Consider the following 6,869-nt stretch of genomic DNA (forward strand, 5'->3'; position numbering starts at 1 on the left):
TTGTCAGTGCTCCTTATTTTGAGCTGTTGTTGTGTGTATTTTGTTTATTCTCGTAAATAACTTAAGCGTTGAATAATTTACCAGTATATTACTATGTAATTTAGTCTAGAAAATTGTCTGGAAGCAATATCTATTTTTGTCTACCTTTGAAAGATAGAACGATAGGTAGATAGAGAGCCAGATAAAGTAAGGCTGGTATTTTAAAATTATATATTCTTCATGAATTCTTGGAAATTCATTGTGCAGCACCTTAAGAAATTTATTTCAGATTTATTAGCACAAATAACATCTAAGTACAATGTTTAACTTAATCTCAGCAGTATTAACTAATCACAGGTTCTTAAAAAATATAAAGTATTTTCTACATTGACTTGTGTTTTGTGCCTAAAATCATCAAGGCTGGAATGGAAGGGTACAGAAAACAAATATTTACATTTTGTCACAAAATTAACATGGAAATGTAATTTTAAAAATAAACAGCCATCCAGAAAAGGGGTTTTAGAGTATTTCAGTTGGCCAACAATGTTAATTAATTTTAGCATTCACTCTAATTTTAATCTGGTGAGTGATTATTGATAGTCTGGTATCTGAACAGCACAACCCAAATTTATTGTTCATTTCCTTCATAAAGTTGGGCATCCATCCAGTTTTTGACTTGCACACCGATTATAGGATGTTATATCTGTGACTGTAATCCAAAGTAATTGAACATGTAATTCCCTGATTGAGTGTGACAAATCTTTACCGAGTGAAATGTGAGCTGCATGATTCTGAAAAAGAAAAAAGAAAAAAGTTATTTGCCTGCAATTTTCTACAATATCTTTGTGAAATACAATGTACACAATTAACACGATCACCAAATTACACAGCAGAGGCAACTGCATAGTGGTGTGATGAGAGGTTAAACCTATCGTACCATCATGTGGGAAGGTACACGCGCTGTTTGGTTGGGTTTAGTGGCACTTTAATTATCTGTTAATTGTGAAGAGGTAGAATTCTCTGTATATGTGAAAAAAAGTGTCAGGTTTTAGTTGTATTCTTGTAGAAGCCTTTTAAAGGTTTTAATAACCTTTAATTAAAGCTAGTGGACATTAGGTTTAATGAAACCTGTTAGAATAGCTTTGTGGTTATTCTGTTTGTCTCTCCTCAACACACATACAGTTGTTTTAACTGTGCTCCTTTATAAACAGACAATGTGTTTCTTCTCTCCTGCCCTGAGACTGTTACAGTTTGAGATGGTTTGTTCTGCATACTCTTTTTATACAGTTTATGTAGCCAGATAGTGACTTTTGTCCAGTATATAACAGTACTAGAATCAACCATACAGAGTTACAGCTGGGTGTTCGAGCAAAGTAGGTCATTGTTTTCACGGTTAGATGATTATTTTTAACATACGTGCTCTTTTTTTGTAATTTGTTTCTTCTGAGTGATTACATTTCTTAATTTTTAAATACAATTATAGAAATGTAGTCTTTCCCCACTCTCTCACACGTCTGCTTTTATATGTTTGATGGAACAAAAATCATCTGCCGAATCATTCAAAAATGTATTTATAAGCTTATAACTGAATTTGCCTGGAGGAATGTGTTCAACACGAAAGGACAGGTTGGTTCACACAGCCGCTTCATTTTTTATTTTTTATTTTTTTTAATTTACGTTTCATACAAATCATATTAAATAATTTAGCCCAGTTACTGATGTTTTTACTGGTACTTTGTCAGAGAGAAACAAATCCAGCATTATTTTGTAAACATAATTAAGGGTTTAAAATCGATTACACATTGATTGATGTCTTTGGGTTTTTTTTTTGAGTGTATGCGTGTTGCAGGTTCTCAGGTAGTGGAACATGAATGTTGATCTGAATTTCCTGGCCAGCAGTGACAAAGGTAAGAAACCTTCTTGGTCAATAACAGAAATGGGGTTAATGCTCCACAAATAATTGGATTTAAATTTCAATCCATATAAAACTGTATATCAGTATGAAAACTGTTTTCAGAAGGTGCACATAATCTTTCAGGCTCCAGATTGTCTCGCACATTCCCATGTTATTAGCTTTGTGTTGATTCACTTTGGGTATGTTGATGATGATTTGTGTAGAAAAACTGCCTAGGCCCATAATAGGTGTTGACTGATGTTTGTATATACCATAATGTTCCCGCAATTTTGAATAACATTTGAATACAATGTGGATACATTCTAGAATGCCCATCTTCCCAACATTAATAACATTCCAACAATGTAAAGAAGTGTTAACAACTAGAAAGATTGAACTGTAAAATTGTCAATGCAATATTTGTGTACTTTAATGAAACTAGTATTTAAAAGCTCTATTTTTGTTCTTTATAGCAGTTGGGCCTAATACTTTTCATTTCCCAAGACCTTTCAGCCACACAGACACATTCTGTGTGTTCCCCAGAAAAACTTGGAGAAGAAAAACAAAATCCACTGCAGTTCACTGAGCTACAGAAAACGAATTCACATTTAGACTGATTCTTGGCCTGACAACCAAAATAAATAACTGAAATGCTATTTTTTTTTTGAATAAACAAATGAAGAAAACAACTGCATATCATATTGACATATACCTGGCCGTGTGTTTTCTAAAGGCGTGCATTAGTGGCGTGGGACAGGCCTTACTTGTGTAAAATGTTGAATAAAAGTGAAGGGAAAAATACTATTGCATTTTAAATATGTATGATTTATATATAAAACGCCTTAGGGAAACACAACAGACAAGTCACCAACAAATAGTAATTTTAGGGTTTTACTCCACCAGTTCTGACACCGGCAGTTTGGAGTATAATGTAGGATCTGGCAACAGTACATACTTGTTAGCTTAGCCGCAAGGCAGAGAAAGGATTCTCAGGGCGGCAAGGAACACTGACAGCTTGCAAAAGCGCAATGTAAAGCAGGCTATAATCAATTACCGTAAATTAAACTTGCAGTATAACTGTCAAAGGGCACTAAATCAGTGGCCAAACAAGTCCAGACAAAAAGACAAAAGTGAATCAAATGTAAAAGTATATATTTTTTAAAGTGCGCTTTTAATAGTGGAAAATGATTCTCAGATTAGCCTAAAGCTTTACATACTCCATTCGCCTGTCATGTTTTTGTGGACTTAGTGTTTTGATATATGCATGTAAGTAAAGTCTTTATCGAGAAGGTTGTCCATAAACTACCTCACATTGTCTGTCTGTGTCTATATATCATTCTACTATTAATATTTATAATTTATATATTCATTCTAATAAAAGATGCATACATTTGACAAGTTGGTGCTTGTACACAACATTGGTAATTTGTTTGCACATGGGTTTTGTATGGTGAAGTTAGCAATTTGTTTACTGTGTGAATACATTGAGATGCACTGGAAAACAGCTGTAAAATAATCAATGAGAACATCACTCACGTTAACACTGTGTTGGGCCTTCAAACAGAGTCAGCGTGGGTGTGTGCTCCACGTTGGCTTCACCTAGACACGGCCAATTGTCACCCAACAACTGTGGATCAGACAGTAGTGATTCATTGGGTCAGTAACAGATGATTATGTAGTCTTGAATGTATTTTCTGATGATTTACAAGGGTAACAATGACTGTATGTGTGTGTGTGTGTGTTATTGGCATTGTTTGTGTTAAGAGCACCATCAGAGGAAACTGCTGACATTGTACCTTTAACTCAGATGGTTTAAACAAGTTTGATAGATTAATAACCTTGACTGGAATATTTTAATTTATTAATTAAATAAGTAATTATATCTTGTTCTTTGTATTCCTTAATTACCCAAACATCTTTGATCAGCAAGATATTCATTGTAACACAGTAAAGTGAAAGGAAAAGTTTACTTCACGTGTATATTTGGTGCCAATGAAATGTAATTCGACAATGAAGGAAGATTAAATGTATTGTGAAATATGTTGTAGGTGGATTATATGCCTTGGTATTCATCAGATTGTTTTAATAAAAATATATTGTATGGTCACACTAAATACCACAGCAGAAAAAGTGATAAGCGTTTGCCTGCAAGAACAGTTTTGCTGTGGGACGAGGGAGGCTCTGACACACCCTTGGGTTACATCAGTGATCGGAATGGCGTCTCCTACATAAGAATTAACGCTGATAACTAGCAATGCCTTCCTTCACGTGCAACATTTCACATGTTGCAACAAGCACACATGACTCAGATAACCTCAGCTCTACTAAAAGGGCTGCTTCGAGTTTCCCTTTTTTCCAACATGTCACCATAGTTGGATCGTCCAAACTATAATTTGCCAAGGAGTGGCAATTTGTTGATTGTTCTTTTATGAGGTATAGTAATTAGCATCTTTAGAAACAATGTGATTAAACCTGTCATCTTTTATTCATGTCTGCTCTGCACCCGAGGAGTTTGGCAACACAGCTGCCTGGGTGAATTTGTGCACTAGGCTAGACAAACTACATCTTGCATGATACACAGTGATGGATGAATACTAGGATACCTGCTTGGTACATTGTTTTCCTGCTTCATACGGCTCGGTTTAATTTAAAAATGTTTTGTCCTTGGGGTCTATACTAAAACAGAGTAGCTGCTTCTGCAATTAGGTAAGGTGAATGTGTGTGTAAAGAAAATGTCCCTGTCAAGAGTGTAGCACAAAGATGGATAGACGCAGGAAATGACAACAGTGAATAAGAATATACTTAATCACTTGCCTTTCCTGTCTGTTTCAGGTGCCGCGTTGTTTAGTCAAACCTCACAAGAAGCACAAACCCACCGTGCCAGACTTTCTGGAGCAGCCTGACGGTAATTCTGTGTGAATTTATTAATGAATACAGTCACCGAGTTAGCCAGAGGGTCTCATTTCTGATCCCGAAAGAGCTTTAGACTTAGTTACTCAATTTGAATTTTTACGATTGCAAACACCTTGTTATTTTGTTTACTTATGTTAGTAAAGCTTTGCTCGAGAGTAGACATGACATGTACTTTGTTCAGAGTGTCACACCACTTTACTGGTCCTTATCTATGACATCTAGATTTGCTCATCTCTTTGAACATTATCACCAGCCTGGAGCTCAGAAACAGCAGCGCTCTAAACATGGAAATCCTTTTCCTTACTCCTGGGTAAAACATTACTTTCTGTGGTTACTTACTTCTAGCAAAGTTTGACCCCTGACCTTTGTTATTTTCTGGTAAAATGCAGAAAAAAACAAATAAAACAGATGTCAGTGCTGTGGGGAGTGTGTATAGTGTGCACAACCGTAGAGAAGAGGATAAAACCTCTCCATTCCAATTAATAGGCTTAACATGTTGTTAGTATATTGAAAATGCAAGTTTGTAGACATACAAGGAGGCCTTACTGGGTTAAGACATTGTCTGCTACTTATTGAGTAGCATCTTGTACCACACTATAATTTATTTGTTTTTCATGACATAACATGGTGCTGTATTGCCTTTTGAAGAGGTCACATTCAAATGTTTGTAATAAACTTACACTGATCCACAGATTTGATGCTCTGATTACACAAAAAAGGATGCATGTAAAAAAGATACCAGACATCAGTACATCTGCTCTAACAAACTCAGCCTTTATAGAACTCCTTCATGCTTCCCTGCTGTTAAAACACAATTGTTTAGGTCATAGTGTTACTAGAAATGGGATGTATTGAAGTATGCGACTCACAGTTCATTTTAGACATTTTATAATGCTGGGAACATATCATTTGTGGCTCAATGGCGAAAAAATTACAATTGCAAAAGGATCAATACACAAACATGAATCATGATTATGCATGAATTAGATCACAGCAAGAAGATTCCATAAATGCCGCAGGTTGCCTATCCAACATATCATAATAAGAAATTTATGTTTGCATTTCAAAGATTCCCAGCCATTTGAAAAAGCACAGACTTCATTAGATCTCAAGAACATCAATGTATATGACTCAATTCCTCCTAGATTAAAGTTATTGACAGCCGTTTTCTGTGTAGCACACTTCTTAGTGCTTAATTAAAAGATTATGGACATTTCCTAATCAGAATCAGTGTTCTGTTGAACAGAATTGTAGAGTGGCAGAAGGGACTGCATACAATCCCAGCAAATGTCTCTTAAATATGCTGTAGGTCATCCTGATCAGCTGCAAATAAGCAATACATACACACATACCCACACACTACTGTAATAAAAATCTGAGATGTCATGTTACAATAATTCATGCATTAAATTTTTAGGCAGAACAAAATAACTTTGTCTCCCAGGACCATATCAAAATCTCCTTGACAAAGATAAGAGAGATTAAATAAAATGCTAAACATCTGTAACAGTAAAAGACTGTACTTAGAAATGGAGGGAGCTTGAAAGCTCCTGCAGCAAAAATCACCTGCTACAAATACAGTAGTGGCCTAAGGGGTTGCTATTTTTTGAAGCATGTGAGCACAAAAAAAAAATGTATTTCTGTCTGTCAAGGAGACTGATTATACATTTTTAAGCACTTGTTTAAAACCCATGTTTTATCATGAAGTGATAATAATATGCATTTATGTATCATTTTTCCTTTAGCATTTTTGGTTTGTCGGTAGTAGGTGAAATCCTGTCCTCATTAATTAAATGTATTTTTGATCCAGTTTATCACAAATTGTTCTCGAACCTCTGTATTGTACAAAGCGAGGCAATTGTATAATCTTTTGTGCGAGTGCTTTTAAATAACCAATATTAGTTAGTGTTTATAACTGGATGACCAATTATTTCCTAATTCTGTTTACCAGCAAATTAACTGCACTTTAATTATTTATACTTTCTTGTTTGTATTCTGGATTTATACCACATTAATCTAACTTTTAAAAAATTACAGATCCAAGTGATTGGATCCAATCAGAATTCCCAGTGACAGAGCAGAC

This window comes from Amia ocellicauda, chromosome 20 (genome assembly GCF_036373705.1).
Source record: "Amia ocellicauda isolate fAmiCal2 chromosome 20, fAmiCal2.hap1, whole genome shotgun sequence".
Classification (NCBI taxonomy): Eukaryota; Metazoa; Chordata; class Actinopteri; order Amiiformes; family Amiidae; genus Amia; species Amia ocellicauda.